Raw genomic sequence first — 21,399 nt, forward strand, 5'->3', positions numbered from 1 at the left:
AGAGAATGGTTTGCTTCTCATAAACTTATTGTAAGCAATAAAACTAAACTAATGTATTTTAGTCTTAGTGGCAAGGAAGTAACTAGTGGTGATATTATTTTTCACTCTGCAAGCTGCTTGCGACATAAACTATGTACTAATACTTGTATTGAAAACGAGTCTCGTGTTATTTATTTTCCGGATTCAAACTGTGACGCAACATGTTTCAACGTCGAAGTTGTTTATAATTTTAGATATCTGGGTGTTATAGTCGATCACAACCTAAGCTGGTCTTCGCATATCTCTGCAAGCAGTGTGCTAAAAATGATGTACTATTGACTAATACAGTCTAAACTTCAATATGGCATAAGTAGCTGGGTCAGTGCATATTCTAGTAGAATTCAACCACTCTTAACTTTGCAGAAGTGTCTTATACGTAGGATTTGTAATGCTAGCCGTTTAACGCACTCGATGAATCTCTTTAGGAGACTAAATATTCTCCCTGTAAGACACTTGTACTACTTTAAAGTTTTAAAATTTTTTTTTATGAGAAGTGGTTACTTACGAAGTCCTATATACACTTCACTCATATTAAGAAGCAATTCTAATACAAACGTCACTGTTCCTGCCTCACGCACAACTCTGTATCGAAACTTCTATACCATAGTATCGTGTATGATTTTCAATAAACTTCCCGATGATATACAAACAATTCGTAGAATAAGCGTTTTTCTGAAGCAGGTGAAATTATGGTTTCTTGGTAAAGCCATGACGATATTCAAGTTCTGTTACGGCCTATCACATAATAGGCTTCCGACTTAATAACATAATAACATTGCAACATATTTTCTTACTACTTTTTATTTTGATTTAACAAGTTCACTTGTAAGTTGCTTGCTATGTAATGAACCGATGTACTTTATTTCTATTAATTTTTAAAAAAACTTTTATATTAATAATTTATTTATCATCAATGTTAAACCATTATAACTCCGGTAAATGATATTCTTTTTGCACCCCACATTTCCACATTTCTACATCTCTATACTTCGATTGTAATTATAACAGTAAATGGTGTTATCACTGTTCTCATTTTGAACACTCAACGCCATTAGTTATTATCTTATTGTATCTATTTTACTGTATGTTCACTAATATACAAACTAATGTTAATTTCTTTAAATTTCATAAGATAATAATAAATAAAAATGAATGAATGAATGAATGAAGCCAGTGGAATAGAAAATGATCAAAACGAAAAAGAAAAATATAACTGTTAACGGTCAAAGGAACAATTTTATAGTCAGCGAACAGCAAAGAAAAAAGTAGTAATTACTACAATTAAAATTATTAAAATGCGGCTCTTGAGGTCTTAAAATGATTAGTTTTTTTGTGAAAATTGTTTATTTATAACTACAACTCTGGTTTTTATTAAATATACTTCTTTTTATTAAAATATCATATAATATTATTAGCAATTTCGTCTCTAATTCTTTGTGCTTCACTTTGCAAGTTAATGCCTGTTAGTACAGATCTATCTACTTCACTATCTACTTCGCTGGCGTTATCTTCAGGTTCATCATAGTCATATTCAAGATTATAGTGGCGACAAATATTATGCAAGGCAACACATACATTAATTATTTTCACAACCTTTTGTGGTTTGTACTGCAAGGTTCTTAATAAACAACGAAAACGAGTTTTAAGAACCCCAATTGTTCGTTCAACTATATTATGTGCCGAAGAATGTGTTTTGTTAAACGCGTGTTGTATAGACCGTGGTTCTGGTTTTCTATATGGTGTTAATAGAAAAGGTTCCAGAGCATACCCGGCATCGCCCAATAGCCACGAATTGTGATCACCATCTCGATACTTCGTCATGACTAACTGTCTTGCATTGCTCATGCTCCATATAAATGAGTCATGGGTAGAACCGGGATGACAAGCATCAATAGCTTTAATAACCATATTATGATCGCAAATCTGAAATAAATAAGAAACAAATTTGACGAAAACTTTTTTCCATATAAAATCCAGTAATTGTGGCAAATAACAACCATTGCATTAATGCTAAAATTTCCTTTTCGGTTAAAAAAAGCAGACCCGTCTTGTGGTTGCAATAGCTTGATGTGCGTGCCGTCAATACATCCAATCACACCCGGAATACCAAATTGTTCGTAGAAAGAACTTTTGTCGGCTCCTATCTCTTACAAAGGCATGAACAATTTTATCCACTTTGAGCAAAGTCTCCGCTCCATGAGCGTAATTATTTCTGAAATTATCTTGGAGACAGTGCTCCTTCCCAAAGCGAGGCTTCGACGAGGAATCGCAGCGTTTCTGCCAATTTCAACACTGCGGGAATGGAGCTTTGTACAAGTTTGTCAAAATCATGAGGAACGCTTGTTTATGTATTCTATAGAGTGCAATAAAGCTGTAAAATATAAATTAATAGTTTTAAATGGCGTTAGTATAGTATAGTTTTTATACTACTAACGCTGAGTACGGTAATTCCATGGGATTGCTGTGATCGCGCAAAATTTTTCGCTTCACTTTTTCAGATGTTTGCTGCTCATTATTCAAGTAAACCACCAATAAAATAATTGAACTCATGTTTATTTTCTCGGTTTTATTTATCCAAATGAAATTGACACACATCAAAACAAAGTTGACAGATTGGAGGTTTGTTCCTTTTTTTACACAATCGGATTCGCTATTAACTTCGAAACAAAAGTTCCGATCGGATTGTGGAACACCATTTCAATTCCGAGTCGGATTTAATTCCGATTACGATGCGATTCCGACTCGGATTGCAGAACAGGGCTGAATATATTTGTAAAAAAATAATAAAAAATGTTAACTTGAAAAACACTGCGATTGTTTAAATAAAAAGATCAACATCTCAACTTGTTTGAGTCACCATACTATATATGTACATCAAAATATAAGTTGGTTAAATTGTTTGAAATTGGTTTTGTTTTATTTCCATAGGGGGTAGGTTCAGAAGGCGCAGCAGTTGAGCGCAACCGTAGCTAAAAAATCAGTGGTCGTAATGTGTCTTCTCAACGGCTTGATAAATTAGATGTCAAATTCCAAACACACAACCTGTTGTCTCAAATGATCAGAAAAATACTACGATCATCTAATACGCAACTGTTCAGTTGATCAGAAGTACAAAACAACGCGTTTAGAATGTGCCAACGCAACAGTTACTGAGCTGTTGCGCCTTCTGAATGTGCCCAGTGTAGCAAAACCGATGTGTGCGATGCATCGACAAATATCGATGCAAGTTTTGATGTATCGAGGCGAGGAAAAACATCGATGAATTTTTGCACATTGTCACAGTTCAATTGTCATTATCGTGTCATCAACTGTTGTTATAGGTATGCACAGTCAATAATGACAAGCGAAAATCTCGTTTTATTTGCCAATTTCGGCGAAATTTTCTCTATAGTGAAGCAGCTGTTCTTTGGTTACATTTTAATTGTTCTTTTTGACCGCCACTGCAACAGACGGGATTTCTTTTCAATTAAATACAACGCAGCAATGGATTACGAAACGCCACAAAAGTGAGTAACTTTATAATAGGAAAATTGATTTAATTTTATTATGAATTCGTGTATTAACATGAGTGGAAAAAATTAACGCAACACACAAGAGCAGCTGCAGTTTTGTAAAGACCACCCGAACTGCAAACGTGAAAAACTCTCAGAAGTATTTTCTCTGTATAACAGTAATAACCGCGAACATAATAATTATTGGGAAAATTTTAGTAGACGGACGGCAATTCTAGAAAAAGGGGGGCTGAGGGGGGTAGAATAGGACCGCCTGATTTCAAAAAGGCCCCTTTTTTTCTAGCAACCCTATAGTTCTTATATAATTTATTGTTAAAGTTTTCATATAAACGATGAATAAGATAGCAAAATAACATAAAACTTGGTGCTGCCAGACTGAAATTTTGAATAGTAAAAGCGGATTTTTAATTCGGAATTTTCACTTAGTAGAATTCTCCTTTCTGTGTTGCCGAAAAGGGGAAAAAGGGATTATAACCCTCACTACGTAGAATTCTCCTTTCTGTGTTGCCAAAGAAGAGGGGCTGAACACCTTTTGCAGAGAACACCTTTCTGCATAGGCGGCCTTCGGCCGCTCTTAGGGATTAAAACCCTCACTACGTAGAATTCTCCTTTCTGTGTTGCCGAAAAAAAGGGGCGGAACACCTTTTTCAGAGAACACCTTTCTGCGTAGGCGGCCTGTGGCCGCACTTAGGGATTATAACCTAACTACGTAGAATTCTTTCTATTGTATTGTTTTGTACGGTATGGCAACACATCTTATTTGTCAGTTTGCAAACATGTGTTATGTGTTATGAATTTATATATATGAAAGTATGTGACAACTGCCCACTTTGATAAGGAAATCAACTGGAACGCCTTAAGAAATTTTAACAACAAATAACTTATAAACAATTATATTGTTTATATTTTTTAGTTACACATGTCTTAGAGGATAGCTCGCTTATACCAAGTCCCCACCAAAAAGTTAACCATCTCAAATCGAACTTAACCACATCGCTAACTATTGCTGTCCACACTGCGGTTTGAGGTTTATAAAACAGTACAAATGTAGACAACAGTGTTCGGAGCTCAAAACCTTATTCAGGACTAAATCGCTGCAAAAGTCGGGGCAAAACAAATTTTCCGTATTCGAATGAATTTTTTATTTTCGTTTCTGACATTAATTGTTTGACTTAAATATTTTCTATTCATGCAAAAATAAGAACGCGAGGCAATGTAAGGATAATATGTTACATATTTAGGTAATTTTTAGGATTTTCTATAAAGTAGAACATTTCTAACACTTTATTTTTTAAAGAGCAGTAGGATCTAAACCTTTTCTACTTTATATAAATTTCATTCTACATATCGTCGATGTTTTTGCAAAACTGCCCATCGCCCAATTGCAAAACCGCCTATCTTACGGCACTCAAATTTTACAGGAGAGCGAAAAAACGGTATATTCTTTGAGGGCATTGCAATGATAGGCGGTATTCTCTGTAGCTATGATTTTACAAATCTGTTGTTTTAATAACGATTTAACGATTTTTATGCATTAATATCGATGCTTGGAGTTCAGGGTTACCAAATCTCATTTTGCCACAACGGCGATTTAGGCGGTTTTGCAACCGGTTGATAGGCGGTTTTGCAAAAACATCGACGTNTTTAATTCGGAATTTTCACTTAGTAGAATTCTCCTTTCTGTGTTGCCGAAAAGGGGAAAAAGANCATAGGCGGCCTTCGGCCGCTCTTAGGGATTAAAACCCTCACTACGTAGAATTCTCCTTTCTGTGTTGCCGAAAAAAAGGGGCGGAACACCTTTTTCAGAGAACACCTTTCTGCGTAGGCGGCCTGTGGCCGCACTTAGGGATTATAACCTAACTACGTAGAATTCTTTCTATTGTATTGTTTTGTACGGTATGGCAACACATCTTATTTGTCAGTTTGCAAACATGTGTTATGTGTTATGAATTTATATATATGAAAGTATGTGACAACTGCCCACTTTGATAAGGAAATCAACTGGAACGCCTTAAGAAATTTTAACAACAAATAACTTATAAACAATTATATTGTTTATATTTTTTAGTTACACATGTCTTAGAGGATAGCTCGCTTATACCAAGTCCCCACCAAAAAGTTAACCATCTCAAATCGAACTTAACCACATCGCTAACTATTGCTGTCCACACTGCGGTTTGAGGTTTATAAAACAGTACAAATGTAGACAACAGTGTTCGGAGCTCAAAACCTTATTCAGGACTAAATCGCTGCAAAAGTCGGGGCAAAACAAATTTTCCGTATTCGAATGAATTTTTTATTTTCGTTTCTGACATTAATTGTTTGACTTAAATATTTTCTATTCATGCAAAAATAAGAACGCGAGGCAATGTAAGGATAATATGTTACATATTTAGGTAATTTTTAGGATTTTCTATAAAGTAGAACATTTCTAACACTTTATTTTTTAAAGAGCAGTAGGATCTAAACCTTTTCTACTTTATATAAATTTCATTCTACATATCGTCGATGTTTGTGCAAAACTGCCCATCGCCCAATTGCAAAACCGCCTATCTTACGGCACTCAAATTTTACAGGAGAGCGAAAAAACGGTATATTCTTTGAGGGCATTGCAATGATAGGCGGTATTCTCTGTAGCTATGATTTTACAAATCTGTTGTTTTAATAACGATTTAACGATTTTTATGCATTAATATCGATGCTTGGAGTTCAGGGTTACCAAATCTCATTTTGCCACAACGGCGATTTAGGCGGTTTTGCAACCGGTTGATAGGCGGTTTTGCAAAAACATCGACGTTATATTTTTTAACAACTTAAGTAAAGTTCTGCAATTTCTACAGCCATACATCAAAAAATAACGAGGTTACTTTATTGACGCATTGGTATGAAAGAATTACTTTTTAACAGTAAGATTTGGCTAACTTTCAATTTTTTTACTGAAACCGGTGGTGAACACTCAAAAAACGGCCCTAAGAGGGGCATAAAATGAATGCAAAAAATGGAATAGATTTGAAGTCAAGCGGAGTAGATTTCAAATTTTTTCAAAAATCGGGTAAATCTGATCTGATCTTAGTGAAGTCCAAACACTAGTAGGAAACAAATTTTTTACATTTTAACCCTAATGACCCACAGATGGCGGGAAAACACAGGGTTGTATCAGACTTTCGACGTGGTTTCGAGTTGGTTAGCTTTTAACCATCTCAGTGAAATGGTTAAGTGTTGTCATTTTTATATGGCGAAACTATGCTAAATCAAGTGGGTTATCGGGATAACCAACTCAACAGCCATAACTACGTGGTTAGCTCTAGTGGGGACATGGTATTAACATCCTGACCAAGTTTCAATTGTTAATTCCACCTAGTTTTCTTAAAACACAAGCTGCGGCTGACTACTAAAGCCCACCCCGTGACAACGCTGAAACATTTGTCAATATTTTCAATTTTATTAGTTTTGCAGAAAGAAGTTGCAAAATTTTACTAAATGAAAACTGTGAAACCATTTTATTTGCCTAAATAAGTGCGTTAAAAAGTTATTATTTATTTATTCACTAAAGCCCACCCTAAATATTTCCTCCATGAATAACATTTAGCAATGGATATTATGATATGCATACGCAAAAAATAAGTTTTTAACGCACTTATTTAGGCAAATAAAATGGTTTCACAGTTTTCATTTAGTAAAATTTTGCAACTTCTTTCTGCAAAACTAATAGCAAAGTTGGAGCTTTCAAATACCTAAACGTAACAATAGATTATAAACATGACAATAGTTATAGCTGCGAGTTTTGTTATTGCACGTGAACATTGCTATAAATCTCCTTTTTGGTCAATTGATACCCTGTAGTAGAAATTTCAATGAAAACTGTGAAACCATTTTATTTGCCTAAATAAGTGCGTTAAAAAGTTATTATTTGCGTATGCATATCATAATATCCATTGCTAAATGTTATTCACTAAAGTCCACCCTAATTATTTCCTCCATGAATAACATTTAGCAATGGATATTATGATATGCATACGCAAAAGATAAGTTTTTAACGCAGTTATTTAGGCAAATAAAATGGTTTCACAGTTTTCATTTAGTAAAATTTTGCAACTTCTTTCTACAAAACTAATAGCAAAGTTGGAGCTTTCAAACACCTAAACGTAACAATAGATTATAAACATGACAATAGTTATGGATGAGAGTTTTGTTATTGCACGTGAACATTGCTATAAATCTCCTTTTTGGTCAATTGATACCCTGTAGTAGAATTGCCAGTTTTCAAAAAACATCGATACACCGATGGATTGGTACATCGAGTATTACTATTTCGTCGATGTTTTTCCAACATTCCTACTGCATAGAAATATTGGTTTTCTTTCCATAATTAAAAACGGGTTAGCAATGAATAGCGTTTCTAGTGCAATTGAAGTATTCATATGTTTATTAAAATAGTTAAGTCCGTCCCCTTACAGCGAAGAGTGACACATACGATATATATTTGAGTGTTCGCTGTTCGAAGATACTGCAATATATGGGGAAAATGGTGTAAACAGTCAATTATACTGCAGGTACGAACAGAAGCTAACAACTATATATCGGTTGTATTGGATTATGTCAAGTAAAGTGGCCAACAAATGATTTGCTGATATGTTATCCACAGTATTAGAATACGAACAGTGCAAAAAATAAACTAAATATAGACGTCTATACAGATTGGTTAGGTGGGCTTTCAAGCCCAAAACTGATCAATTCTGGAAATGGAGCAATATTAGACGCGTCTGGAACCCAGTAAAAATAATCGGAAAGAGGAAATTAACTTTTTTTACGATCAAAAGTCATTAACAAAAAACTACTACAATAGCACCTTTTTTGTTGACGTTCTACACTCACGCAAACGCACAAAACGTCCATGTTTCACCATACACAACAATAATACTTCATTTTAGTCATATATGTCATAATACCGGTAAATACACCACTAATAACATAGGCGCATATTCATAGTCATATTTAGTACTCAACTAAGTCGAAACTATTCTAAGGGCCGGTTACTCAAAGTCTGGTTAACACTAATATCTGGTTAAACATCGTTATCGACTCCCTGTTATATGAATGTTAGGGCCGGTTACTCAATGTCTGATTAGCACAAATTGGAGGTAGAAGCATCGGTTAAGAACAACGACTGCTTTATCGATCACATGTTAAATGCATGGTGATAACATATTACATTATGTAGAAATTAAATTGGTAGAGGGTGATTTTAATGGCGCATATTCATAGTCATATTTAGTACTCAACTAAGTCGAAACTATTCTAAGGGCCGGTTGCTCAAAGTCTGGTTAACACTAATATCTGGTTAAACATCGTTATCGACTCCCTGTTATATGAATGTTAGGGCCGGTTACTCAATGTCTGATTAGCACAAATTGGAGGTAGAAGCATCGGTTAAGAACAACGACTGCTTTATCGATCACATGTTAAATGCATGGTGATAACATATTACATTATGTAGAAATTAAATTGGTAGAGGGTGATTTTAATGGCGCATATTCATAGTCATATTTAGTACTTAACTAAGTCGAAACTATTCTAAGTCACAACTAAAGCTTTTCATAGTCGCCTTAGTTTCGACTTTTCTGACTAAGTACCAACTTAAAATTTAGTTTCGGCTGCAGCTGCAACTAAGTCGTAACTAGGAAGAAGTATTTTATCAAATTAAGGGAAAACAGACGAAATATGTAAAAATTAAGTTGGTAGAGGGTGATTTTGATAATATTGAATAATCTCCAATTAAAATTTACAAAGATCGATCCATTTTAACCGGAAGACGAAATTAAATGCGTACTACAATTCCAATAAAGCTACATCACAATTTTATAATTGGAATAATTTAGATAAATTCTCAAATAATAAGTCAGTTTCACGCTAGTTCTTTTCAAGTAAATTTGTGCATAACATTTAGATATCTACTATTTGTATGTTTCACAGCATGCTTTCGATAAATGTCGGCTTCACATCACTGCGGTTGTTCTGGCTATTTCACACAATTAACAAGAAAATTATACCTTATTCTTTTGCATAATCATGCAATGAAAATAAAAATTACATAAACGGATGATCAAACTTGACATTATTTAATAAAAATGTAATTTTTCCAAAATATCGCAAAGAAAAATGATACATTTTCACACTCGTTTTGCTATATTGTAAACTAAGTCGAAACTATGAAACGATGACTGAATAGAGGTAAATTTTAAGTTGGTACTTAAATTTAAGTTGCAACTTTGTTAGTTTCGACTTTGTAGGAGTTGTTATATTGTATTAACAATATTTATTAAAAAGATATATTAACGCTTAAACTACAAATAAATGTCTACAATCTATGGTTTAATTAAAATGCCTTTTTACGTTGAATTTTTGCACACCAGTCCGTCCGGATCCACAGTCGGCAGAAGAGAGAGCACGGCCACCAAACGATAGGCGCAAGGTTGCATTTTAGCTTGCTAAAAAAATAGCGCCTTTGGCGTTGCCACAATACTCCCCCCAGACTTCTATAGAGCGTAGCGAGATGGAAGTGTGACCGTTCGCCCAACCCTCGTCCTCTTTGCAGGGGTGTCTTGCGGCGTTGTTGTCGAATTGGTAGGTTGACTTTTTCGAGGATAATTCGCCTCGGCTGTTGGAACTGGAATAGATGTCTCTTCAGATGGTTTATCTATGAATGCAGGTTTGATGCGGTCGATGGAAATCGTAACCGATTTGTCGTTTATCCTGATTACATATGTTTTAGCAGTGCGCTTCTCAACTTCATATGGGCCATCATACAGTGGTGTTAGTGCCGGTCGCACAGCGTCCTTACGGACAAAAACGTGCGTAGCTGTTGCCAGTCCGGGTCTCATGAAAATCTTCCGTTTTGCCTTGTGGGATGTGTCTGTGGGTTGTAGCTCGTGCATGTTTTTAATCAACTGCTGGACGAATTCAGATTGTACTGCTTGTGGGCGTGGCTCACACATGTTCCCTGGAAGTCTGAGTGATGTGCCATAAACTAGTTGAGCAGGGGTCGCCTTGATGTCTTCTTTGTATACTGACCGCAGGCCCAACAAGATTATCGGTAGTTGGCATGACCAATTTGAAGAATCACTGCACATAATCGCCGTCTTCAATGTTCTATGGAACCTCTCTATCACCCCTTTTCCTTGAGGGTGATACGCAGTTGTTCGCAAGTGTTGAATACCAAGCACACGGGATAATTCTCGAAAAAGTGTCGATTCGAATTGCCGGCCTTGGTCTGTAGATATTCTGAGCGGTACCCCAAAATGTTTTATCCACCCGTTCAACAAAGCTAAGGCGACTGTATCAGCGTTGATGTCCTCTAGTGGGATTGCTTCTGGCCACCTGGAAAAACGATCTATTATAGTTAAGCAATACCTAAAACCATTCGATGGAGGTAGGGGGCCGATTAAGTCTATATTTATGTGGTCGAACCTTTGTGATGGTAGGCTGTATCTTTCGAGAGGTGAGACTACATGTCTATTCACTTTTGAACGTTGACATTGTATGCAATGTGCAACAAATTTACCGATCTCTATGTCCATGTTTTCCCATACAAAGTGTTGTTTAACCAATCGCGTTGTGGCTTTTCTACCAGGGTGAGCTAAATTATGGAATTTTGCAATGGCTGCTTGTCGCTGCTCTGGTGGTACATATGGACGTGCTACGCTACCGGATACGTCACACATGATAGGTGTATCAGTTGTAGGTATTTTGATGAGTTTAAACTGGAGTGAGGTGTTGTCTGAGTTTAAAAGTTGTTTCAGTTCTTCACACGAAGATTGCTGTTTGGCTATGTCCTCGTATTTGATGACGTCTCGCGTGGCAATGTTGAGAGCGTTTATACGTGAGAGTGTGTCTGCGGTGATATTTTTCTCTCCTGCAATATATATTATTCTTGTTGAAAATTGTCCAATTAGGTCGAGGTGGCGAATTTGTCGCGGAGATAAACTCTCCTTCCTCTGTTTGAGCGCGAAAGTGAGCGGCTTATGATCGGTTGCTATGGTGAAATCTCTTCCTTCTAGGAGATGCCTGAAATGTTTAATGGCACTATATATCGCAAGTAACTCGATCGTAAGTGCTATATTTTGTTTGGGCAACTGAAAATTTTTTTGAAAAAAATGCTAGCGGTTGAGGTTCGTTTTCGACGATTTGGTGAATTACTGCCCCCATTGCGCTGTCACTTGCGTCCGTGCATAAAATAATGTTTGCTGATGGGATTGGGTGTGCTAGGAGCGAAGCGTTTGCTAAATCTTCTGTGGAATTTTGAAAATGGTAAGTGGTATCTTTGCTCCATTTTATTACTGACGCGACGAGAATGTCATCAACATAGCAAAAACAAAAATCTAGACCGCGGAGTGCTTCGTGCATGTACCGTTGAAAGGTCTGTGCTGCGTTTCGGAGGCCAAAGGGCATGTGCAGGAATTCATAATGTCCGAACGGCGTAGTGACGGCTCTCTTAGGCACGTCTGCTTTAGCGACCGGTATTTCATAATACCCACGATATAAATCGATTTTTGAAAATATTGACTTATCGTGCAGGTAGCAAGTAAGATCGTGAATATGTGGTAGTGGGTAACGATCGGGTAGAGTTTGCGCGTTCAGGGCCCTGTAATCTCCGCAAGGGCGCCAGGTGTTATCGGGTTTGCGTATTACGTGTAAAGCCGAGGCTTAAGGGCTCTTTGATGGCCTGCAGACGCCGAATTTCATAAGGTCTTCAAACTCATCTCTGATGGCTCGGTACTTCTCTGGTGTTAACCTCCTTGATTTCGAAAATGTAGGTGGACCTTCCGTTTCGATGAAGCGCTGAACGTTGTTGCTTATGCTGTCTTCAAATGTTTTATTAATTTGAGTGATGTCTTTGAATTCGCGTATTAATTCGGCGTACTTGCTATTAATATCGTTGGTTGTGAATGCGTATTGTTGCACGTTAACTGCTTCAACGGCTCGACTTTTTAACTGCGTTTGGGCGTCTATGATTGTGGAGTTGCGCATGTCTACTATGAGGTTAAATTTGCTTAAAAAATCGGCTCCAAGTATATTGTACCTGGTGTCAGCTGCGACGAAATCCCATTCAAAAGGCCTTCTTAGTCCCAAATCGAGAATTAATCGTGTAGTTCCAAACGTTTTGATTTGGGTGTTGTTCGCTGCGAACAATTTAGGTGTTGACTTATTTGGAGATGTATGACTTGTGCTGGGTGTGCTAACAATCGATATGTCGGCACCTGTATCGATCAAAAATCGTTTATTTGATTTGCGGTCGTAAATGAAAAGTCTATTGTTCAACATTGTGCTATATTGGCTGTTGCAGCGTGGGTTGGAGGATGTATCAACGAACGTAGCTGCGGGCACTGTTGACTTACTCAGTTTTTGCCGTTTTGAAATTGCATGGTGTTTCGCATTTTTGTGCTTTATCTCCGAAACGTCTGTGGTACCAACAATTTTTTTGCTGCATACCTTCTGATGAGTGACCTGTCTCACCACTACGGCTATGTGAGCGAGGCCTTCTGCTCCGGCGTCGCCTGTTGCCCAATTCGATTCTGGCAAGCGCTCGCTCGATGCGTGACATTCTAGTTTCCATTGAGGAATTTTCATTTAGTTTGGTTGTTGGGGTAGTTTGCTCTTGTTGGCTACGAACGGTAACGGCGTTTGTCGAATTGGCTCGTACAACATCTAATATTTCGTCGGCGATTGATGCCAGCTGCTCCAAAGTCATGTCGGTGTTCCCTTTGTCGATACCAGTTATCACTGCCCTTGCGGATACAGGAAGTTTCTGTAACCAAAAGTCTTTAATTAATTGTTTGTCGGTAGTAACGCCTGTGCGTTGTAGTTGCGTGAGCATGTGACTTGGTTTGCTGTCACCTAGCTAGATACCCGATGTTAGCTGCTCAAGGCGCGCGATTGGCGATACTGAAAATTTATTTAAAATTGCTTGGCGTAATGTTTCGTACTTATCCTTGTTTGGTGGGTTTCGTACTATGTCGTATGCTTGCTCGTGCAACCGTTCATCCATGTACATCACAGCTATGTTAAACTTTGTACTGTCTCGTTGTTCCTGGTTCAATTTCCCGAAGTTGTTTATTCGAAAAAATGCTTCTAGTCGGGTGAACCATGACTCGATTCCTTGTAGCGAAAATGCGTTGAGTTGTGGAATTTGTACGCGAGCGGCAAAGCTGTTAACGGCTGCGTTGTCAGTGGTTTGGCTACCTGATGTGGTTGATGTATCCTTATTGTCAGGGACGGCACCGTTGAGGTTTTCTTGGGTATTTGGCAATTCACGAAAACGGAAATGGAATATGGTTTGTAATATGTAGGACCACCGCGATTAGTAGTCTGTTCGCGGATAATGCGACGTCGTAGTTGTAAATAGGTGATGCAGTCGACACGAGTAGTGCCGTGTCTCGTCAGTGGTGGCCGGTTGCGTTGTACGCGCGTTTAATTGCTAGCACAAATATAGACTTGCTGATGGGTCGTGTGACACGTTGCGAGGCTGTGCTTGTCCCAACCTACTCACTTGCAAGCGCAGATTGGTGGATGTAACCTGATTTAGTTCCAGTACCAGCGCAGGGAGCCCGTTTTTTTTTTTTGTCTAGTTGCGGTTTTGTTCTTCCTTACCATGTACTTCTGTTGCGGATGTTGTTCTGCTATCGGGGTCACCAGTTTGTAGGCGTTGTTATATTGTATTAACAATATTTATTAAAAAGATATATTAACTCTTAAACTACAAATAAATGTCTATGGTTTAATTAAAATGCCTTTTTGCGTTGAATTTTTGCACACCAGTCCGTCCGGATCCACAGTCGGCAGAAGAGAGAGCACGGCCAACAAACGATAGGCGCAAGGTTGCATTTTAGCTTGCTATAAAATAGCGCCTTTGGCGTTGCCACAACTTAGTTGCTGGAGTATGAATACGCGCCATATATTTTATTTGTTAATGTAAACAACGTGCTGCTGATGTGTGGTATTGCCACTCAACCAGAATGGAATAAATATTGAGGTAATTATCCAGTTGGACTTTCAACCCCCAAAATTTTTTGTTAATAACTTTTGATCGGGTAGAAAAACTTAATTTCCGGATTCTTGTTATTGGGGACCAGACACGTCTAATGTTACCCCCTTTCCAAAATTTTGAAAGCCCACCTAGATAATTACGGATTGTAACCCTCACTTCCTTCTCCTTTCTGTATTGCCATAAAAAGAAGCCGAAGTATTTCTGCGCAGAACTTCTTTCTGAATAGGGGGCCTTCGGCCGCACTTAGGGATTATAGCCCTCACAAAGTAGAATTCTCTTTCTGTGTTGCGAAGAAAAGGCGCTGAACACTTTTTACAGAGAACACCTTTCTGCGTAGGTTAATAACTTTTGATCGGGTAAAAAAAGTTAGTTTCCGCTGGTACCCCCTTTTAAAAATTTGGCCAATTTTTGGGGGTTGAAAGCCCTCCTAGATAATTACCCAACACAATAGACCACACCACAACTACGACAGACCACATAACAGACACAACCGCACCACCACCCACACTCCGCCGCCAACAACTCTTAGTTCCTCCCACAATCTGCACGGTATGTCAGACCAGGATATTCCGTAATGTGACACCAGTCTAGTGCAACACCTGCCTTGGCTGGTGCCCCTTTAGGGCATGTTCAGGTCTGCGCACCACGCGAGATTGGACGAAGAACTTCGAGGGCCCCTGTTGCGCTGCTCGGTCGCAAACCCCAATTGCGACGCCAGCCACTACCACCACAGGGTGGCAACCTCCACAGCAGCGCACAAAGCCAATGGCGGCAAGGCTACACACATCCCTCACACCCCGCATAACTACACGTCTGCCGAACCACATGGAACTCCTTCAGTTCAACTGTAACGGACTTCAGAGCAAGATCGAGGAGATAACCGTCTTCATGGGGGAAGGCATGGTATATTGTATGAACCAAAAATACAAGATCACGCCTTCTTAGTAGCCCGTTATAATCGCTTTTAGGAAAAAAGTTCGNACTGTAACGGACTTCAGAGCAAGATCGAGGAGATAACCGTCTTCATGGGGGAAGGCATGGTATATTGTATGAACCAAAAATACAAGATCACGCCTTCTTAGTAGCCCGTTATAATCGCTTTTAGGAAAAAAGTTCGGACTTTGACATTAGCCGTTTATTTACATTTGTTCGTTGTTTACAATTTGGTGGTGGCTTTTTACTGCAATTTTCTTAATTTTCGCTTGTGACAACGTGTGCACACAAGGTAAATAATAATTATATTGACAGCTGCGGTCCAAGAGACAAAGTTGCATAGCAATTCAACATTGTTGAATTGTGCGGGACAAAGTGCACCGTCGAGATCGCGAGCGAGATAATGGTAGTGGCTTAGCGTTCATCACTCACCACATCGTGCAGTATCGTCTTATTGCAGCGCACGTCGACCGCAGGGATACCACCCTAGAATGTCAGGGCATTGCTATCCGGTCAGGCGATGTTGAGCCGAAATATTTAATGTATATATACCCCCTGTCACTTCCTGCCCGTCAGGATATCACCCTGACATAGGTGCGCTTCTCAGAGGTGAAAACCGATTTTAATGCGCACCACGATCTTTGGCATTCAAGCCTGTCAAACGATCATAGGGGAACAGACTTGGCTGAGCAGATAGACGATTCGACATTCTGCACAATGAACGACGACGCACCCACTAGGATTATAGGCAGCTGCTGCAGCTCGCCAGACATAACGACACCAGCGTATCATGGCGACCTATGCTGACTTTGATCGATCGATAAACCAACCGACTTTGCTTCCACGGAACACCAGACCTATATCAACTTTTCTAAAGCTGATGGCTTCGCGGAATTCACTGAGAGCACCTTCGCTGCGCTCCCCACACCAACCGACGTCCACCTTGGTGAACGTAAGTTCCGCAGGGTTGTGACTGCTGCTGCGGCTCGCTTCGTACCGGCAGGATGCGTTACGGACCCACGTCAAAATTTCCCCGCTGAAGCGGCTCCCGTATCAGGGATCTCAACGCGGAGATTTGGCAACTAGTGAACGTACATAACCTGTAACTAGGGTTCAATCGATACCACTAAGGTATCACTGTAATGAGTACTTGTACTCAAAAGGCTGAAAGTATCGATACCTACTCAGTATCGGCAAAGTATCGAGTACTTGAATTGTTTTCATCTTCTCTTTCGAGAGATACTTCCCTTTTTTGTTGTAAAAGGTCGTATGATTACGTCTTATCATGGTTTAAAACATTGTATGTCAAAATCAAATAAGAAGCCCATAAAGTTGCAGGTATAGAAAACGTATATATTTAAGTTATTTAGTAAGAATACAAAATAATTATTAATTAATATTTGTGGTACATTGCCAAAGAACAGTATTGGTTATAATTTTTTCAGTCATATGAGTGTATAGGTCACCCAATATGGATAAATTTCGGATTTTTATTTTTGTTTTTTATTTTCAAATTAGTTTTATTCACTTTTTTTTAATAAGTAATATAGTTCATTCCATAACAAAAACCTTGTTAATCCAAGTTTAAAACTTTGTACAAAAATTAAAAGCAAATCAACAAAGTTTCATCAAAGAACGTATATAATAAGAAGGGACAACTTGTCCCTTCTCTTTTGCGCTAGTACGTTTTCATCAAAATTCCACTTTATTCTGAATAAAAAGTGTTTAAATTTTGGTGAAACTTTGATTTTCTTTTAAGTTTTGTACAAAATTTGAAACTTGGATTTACATGGTTTTTGTCATAGAATGGAAATGGACCATATTTTTTATAAAAAAGTAACTAAAAGTAATTTGAAAATAAAAATTAAAATCCGACACTTATCCATAAGATCACCCCTATAAGTATACAGCGCACTGCATCATTTACAAACTATTTATGAAAAAAAAAATTGTATTGTTTCTTTTGGTACATTTCTGAGGAACACAAAGAAGGTTATATATGAAAATTGAAGATAATTTTCTGTTTTATTTAAATCAAGTATTCAATTGTAATTTTTTTGGTTAAAATATTTTGTATAAGAAAAATTGGTATTTTTCCCTTTTAAGTGTTTTTCTCAAATGTTTATATCACAGCGCACGGCAGTATGCGCGAGTGACGAAAGCAGCCGCAGTAGCATGCTGAAATGGCTCGCTTATATATACAGTAGATTTGGAAGTTTTTATCCAGACGTCCAATCGACATGTTTGAGGTATCGTTGGAAAGGTCTTGCGGAGTGTATTAAGAAAATGTATTCCAGCTTCATAAACGATTAACCGGATTCTTAAAAATTAGGCTAAAGTGTTGCGAACAAAAAACTTTTTTTTTTGCTTTTGCCGGTTTAAGGGGGTAGGTGGGTACATTCGACATATTTCCAACCTTTCCAATGATACCTTATGTATTGAGTTCCGGCTACTAGTTAGAAAGATATAGAGCTCAAATGGTTTTGGGTCGTGTCTCCACTTCGAGATGCTTTGCGATGTGTTTAGCGTCTGTACGTACCTTCATTTAATTTTTTTCAAACTTTCAGGAATTAAAGTATAAAACAAACTAAGAAGGGTTTATTCCAGGATATTTCGATTCGTATGCCTTTGTGGGCATGGCTGGTGCCTGAAATTCGAAGAGAAACAACACTACTCACTACTCATTCCATACCATTGATGTGGATGTCAGTAGAAGGGCCTTAAAACAAGCTATATAACGCTGTCTTTTGCGTTTATGAAATATAAATATGTCAACATTATCGCCTGAAAACTAAAAATCGGGCTGCTGGAAATATAGATTTCGAGGATTTTCTCAAAAACTGGTCAGTCGATTTTATTCTAAGTTTCCTCAAGTCTAGCTTTCATTTATTATATAGCTTATATCTGGGAAAACTCTTGTTGTGGAGATATTTCAATTCAAATTGAAAAAAGTCGCTCCAAGTAGCGACAAATGGTTAAAAATTAACATATTCGTCTATTTGGTTTCTTTAAGTTATCAACATAACATATACCCAATTATCCGCAAAAAACTGTCCAATCATTGATTGTTACCTAAATCGAAATTCCCTGCATATCAGGGGGAATTTCCCTCGATTTGACTTCCCTGCACGCGATACATAATTTGTAGGCTGTGTATGTCGCTTTCTGATTCTTGTAGAAATCCATTTTTTATTTCTGCTGGTTTCTTTGTTTTCATATACATAAGTATATATCATGTAGGTACGCATTCAGTGTGAATGCTATGATATCGTGGGCGGGATATTTGGTGAACCGAGCTAGCGTTGTTGTGATGTAAGTACATGTGCTATCACTTCGTAGATATCCTGGAAACCCCAAATTGTGTGTATTTTAGAGATTTTTTGCATCGCTTGCCGAAATTGTAAATTCTTTTCCTTATTTTAATTGTAGGTATATACACAGTATGCAACTATACCCGCCTTTAACCTAACTGGGAAGACGCATACATTCTTACCTACATTTGTAGATACATATGCATGAATGCATTTAGTTGACTTTATGTGCCGCTACTAATTGTAGGGGTATTCACGATACGGTGCATACTGTCTAGCATGGTGCATAGATAGCATAAATAGCATGATTGTTGTTGTATTATGTGTCCAGACACTAACAAAATTGGCCAATCATGTTTTTTATGCACCATGCTAGACAGTATGCACCGGATCGTGAATACCCCTTCTGTATAAATTTCCACTGAGCAAATATGCATGAGTACAAAAGGCGAGTGCAGCACCGTACTCGCGATAGAAGTAAAACTTCTTAACAAAACAAATGTGTGCAGCGCAGAGAATGAGTCGAATACAGTTGCTTATTCTACCTAATGTTGGTACCAAGTTAATGTTAATTTTCTTGGGTGGGCTTTAGTAGTCAGCCGCACCTTGTGTTTTAAGAAAACCAGGTGGAATTAACAAATGAAACTTGGTCAGGATGTTAAGGGAGGTATCCTCTAAAACATGTATAACTAAAAAATATAAATAATATCATTGTTTATAAGTTATTTGTTGTTAAAATTTCTTAAGTCGTTCCACTTGGTTTCCTTAACAAAAAAGCATTTGTGCATACTTTTATATATATAAATGCACATAACACTGTACTTAATACTTTACACACTTTTCTTTTATTTTATCTTGTATATAAATCACTTTAATTCAACTTTTATCGACTTGTAAATTACATTGAATTTCACGCATATTTACAATAACACATGGTTGCAAACTGACACATAACATGTGTTGCCATATTGTACAAAACAATACATACAAAGAAGGCAATGATTAAAAAGGAATACAGGGGAAATCAATACAAAAGAAAATGTTCAGCTCCTTTTCTTCGCAAAACAGAAAGGAGAATTCTATTGCCTGAGGGTTATAATCCCTAAGTGCGGCCGAAGGCCGCCTACGCAGAAAGGTGTTCTCTGCAAAATGTGTTCAGCCCCCCCTTCTTCGGCAACACAGAAATAATAATTCTACTAAGTAAAAATTCCGAATTAAAAATCCGCTTTTATTATTCAAAATTCCAGTCTGGTAGCACTAAGTTGTATGTTATTTTGCTATCTTATTCATCGTTTATATGAAAACTTTAACAATAAATTATATAAGAACTATAGGGTTGCTAGAAAAAAGGGGGGTAGTTTTGAAATCAGCGGGTCCTATTCTACCCCCCCTCAAACCCCCTTTTTCTAGAATTTGCCGTCCGTCTACTAAAATTTTCCCATTTTTTTTTTATAAAAAAAAGTTATTTTTTCCTTTAAATGTGGTTTTTCTCAAATGTTTATATACGAAGTATACAACTATGCATTTCAGAAGAGAGCGGCTTTACAGCGATACCAATTTTTTAAAAACGATTAGTATTTTTTGTCTAAAATACTCTTTTTATAAAAAAGTATTTTTTCCTTAAATGTTTTTTTTTTAATTATATACGAAGTATACAAATATGCACATCAAAAGAAAGCGGGCTTCATCGTCTTTATAACCATACTAACTTTTTAAAAATCGGTCAGTAACTTTTTGTTTAAAACTTTTTTTTACAAAAAAGCGTATTTTTTCCTTTAAATGTGTTTTTTTCGAATCTTTATATACGAAGCATGCAAATATGCATATCAGAACAAAGCGGATTTAATCGTCTTTACAACGATACCAATTTTTTAAAAAACTTAATAATATTTTGTATAAAATATTTTTTTTATAAAAAACGGTATTTTATTTAATTTAAAAGTGTTTTTTCTAAAATTGTTATATACGAAGTATACAAATATGCGTATCGAAAGAAAGGGGGTTTAATCACCTTTACAACGATATAAATTCAGTTCAAAATTATTTGCAATATAAGGAATTACATTTTTCGAAGTCCTGAACTTTGACCCCAGATAGCACCTGTAATATAAGTTTGCACAAAAAAAGTTATATACCATTTAAATAAGAGCAAAAGGAGGACTACGTCTATATTTTTAGGTTTTTAGTTATTTACATGCAATAATTAAATATAAATTTTTACCAAAGGTCCTATTTCGAACTTCGAAGGCCCATATCTCGATTTCGAAGGCCAACTTCTAAAAACGGAGAAATCACTGTTTTACCTATGACTCAAGCTCTTAAAAAAATTGGTTTGGTCCAATACCCAGAAAAAAAGTTTATTTTGCCGTACAGCATTATTAATAAAACTTAACGTAATTGCATTTACTATTTTGATAATACTAATTAGTGCTATTGTTTAAAGTCGAAGTGATCTAACGAATATGTGTAATGAAATAATTTAGTTAAACGTAAACCATATTAAACGTAAAAACACATATATTTAGATTTTTTTTTTTTTTTTTTTTTTTTTTTTAAATCT

General features: G+C 37.0%; 1 protein-coding gene across 5 annotated transcripts in view; it reads left to right on the top strand.

Annotated features, from left to right (window-relative positions):
- The first annotated feature begins 7,855 nt into the window (after window positions 1-7,855).
- Slip1 (SLo interacting protein 1) overlaps window positions 7,856-21,399 on the top strand; it is a 76,934-nt gene continuing 63,390 nt past the window's right edge. For 2 of the 5 annotated variants that reach the window (XM_017634934.1, XM_017634940.1), the window contains exon 1: window positions 7,857-8,104. The gene's annotated coding sequence lies outside the window, so the exon portion shown is untranslated. The other 3 variants (XM_017634914.1, XM_017634929.1, XM_017634921.1) reach the window with 3 other exon arrangements.

Source organism: Rhagoletis zephyria, unplaced genomic scaffold (assembly GCF_001687245.7).
Source record: "Rhagoletis zephyria isolate East Lansing unplaced genomic scaffold, Rhagoletis_zephyria_1.1 Rzeph_scaffold_00117, whole genome shotgun sequence".
Lineage (NCBI taxonomy): Eukaryota > Metazoa > Arthropoda > Insecta > Diptera > Tephritidae > Rhagoletis > Rhagoletis zephyria.